Here is a 2221-nt window from a genome sequence, read left to right as displayed (position 1 = left end):
GAATTGCAAATCAAAACTACAATCAAGTTTCATGTCACACCAGAATGGCCATGATTCAAAAGTCCACAAATGACAAATGCTGGAGAGGATGTGGAGAAAAGGGAACCCTCCTACACTGCTGGTGGGAATGCAGTTTGGTGCAGCCACTATGGAAAACAGTATGGAGATTCCTCAAAAGACTAAAAATAGACCTATCATATGATCCCGCAATCCCACTCCTGGGGGACCCTTAATTCAAAAAGATACATGCACCCCAATGTTCACAGCAGTATTAGTTACAGTGGCAAAGACATGGAAACAACCTAAATGTCCACTGACAGATGACTGGATAAAGAAGTTACAATATAGTTACAAATAGAATACTAGTCAGCCATAAAAAATAGTAAAATAACACCATTTGCAGCAATATGGATGGACCTGAAGAATGTCATTCTAAGTGAAGCCAGCCAGAAAGAGAAAGAAAAATAGCATATATATGGTGGAACCTAAAAAAAAAAAAAAAGACAAACTTATGTACAGAACAGAAACAGACTCACAGACATAGAAAACAAACTTATGGTTACTGGAGGGGAAGGGGGTAGGAAGGGATAAACTGGGAGTTCAAGATTTGCAGATACTGACTACTATGCATAGAACAGATAAACAGCAAGTTTATACTGTATAGCACAGGGAACTATATTCAGTATCTTGTAACTTATGTTTAAAAAGAATATGAAAATGAATATATGTATATTCCTATCTAACTGAGTGTTATGCTGTACAGGAGAAATTGACATAACACTGTAAGCTGACTATACTTCAATAAAAATATTTTTTAAAAAACAAAAAACAAAAAGAAAAAAGAAATAAGAAAAAGAATATTATCAAGCCAAAAGAATAAAGTACTGATTCAGGCTACAAAATGGATGCACCTTGAAAACATTATGCTAAGTGAATAAACCAGACACAGAAGGGCAAATACTGTCCTTTTAGGTGAAGGGTATCTAAGCATTCATTGTACAACTCCTGTAAATTTTCTGGAGGTTTGAAGTCTTTCAAAATACAGTGTATTATACATTAAAAAACATAAAATGATTCCTCACAGGAGGGCTTCAAGGATTTAACACAGACATGCGTGTAAAGCTCTTGGAACAACACTCTGCATGTCCACCATCACCGCTGTCACTGCCACTCAGAGGGTGGTGCCAGGGCTGGTGAGAGCTGCCTCCACTCACTCCCCGACAAGCAGGGGGACTTAGGCTCTAGCAGGCACCGTGCTCGGCACAGTGACCGTGAACCTGGGTCAGATACAGCCCCCGCTCCAGACTGCCTGTGTTATCCAACTTTCTCATACAAATGGCTGCATGTAATATAAACATGCTACAAAGATGTACTGTATACCACAGGGAATACAGCCAATATTTTACAATAACTGCAAATGGAGCATAACATTAAAAATTGTGAATCTATTGTACATCTGAAACTTATATAATATGTAAATCAACTGTATCTTTACAAAAAATTAAGAAATAATTTTAAAATGTCATCACTTTAATATTCAATTGTTTTTAAGTAACTAGCAGCTTAGAATGTATAAAACCAGTTAAGAGTCATAGTCTGTTTACACACTTGTTTACTTTCAGCCTCCTGTTAAAAGAGAAATTAAACAATTTTTTAAAAGAAATTTAACAACCATAACAAAAAGACAAAAATGAGAGTGAAGAGAAAATGGGGATTCAATACTTAAATGAAACCAGGGGGCGGTAAAGCCATAAAAATGCATGCCATGAAGTTGGGGTAAGTGTTAAAGGCCAACTAGAGATTCAGCTCTAAGATTCTTGGCAGCTGAAGCAAAAAGAAAAAGATGATGAGGTGGGTGGTGCAGCTCAGTGGTAGAGCATGTGCTTATTAGCGCGCACAGGGTCCTGGGTTCAAGCCCCAGGGCCTCCAGTAACAAATAAATAAATAATCCTAATTACCCACCCCTCCAAATAAGAAAGAGAAATTAAATTTAAATACTTTTTAAAAAGAAAAATAAAGAAAAAGAATTAACAGAAGATGAGTGACAGGAGCTATAATGCCTCGGAGATAAATCTGCAGTGGCTACTGGCAGGTCCACAGGTTCCACGTGGGAAAATCTGAAACATCCTTCTCACCACCCAGAGTCATCCTCAGGCCCACTCCACCTTCCCCATGTTAAATGCAAGAAGCACAGGCACATCGCTCACGCTTCAGCCCCGAC

At 38.1% G+C, this 2221-nt stretch overlaps 1 non-coding gene across 1 annotated transcript; it reads left to right on the top strand.

The window, feature by feature from the left end:
* The first annotated feature begins 1854 nt into the window (after window positions 1-1854).
* TRNAN-AUU (transfer RNA asparagine (anticodon AUU)) lies at window positions 1855-1929 on the top strand. The gene is given in 2 exon segments: window positions 1855-1890; window positions 1894-1929. It is a non-coding gene; the product is annotated as a tRNA-Asn (tRNA).
* Window positions 1930-2221: the final 292 nt, after the last annotated feature.

The sequence above is a fragment of the Vicugna pacos genome, chromosome 2, assembly GCF_048564905.1.
Source record: "Vicugna pacos chromosome 2, VicPac4, whole genome shotgun sequence".
NCBI classification, from domain to species: Eukaryota; Metazoa; Chordata; class Mammalia; order Artiodactyla; family Camelidae; genus Vicugna; species Vicugna pacos.
Note: the sequence above shows the minus strand (reverse complement) of the source record. Positions and strands in the feature narration are given on the sequence as shown.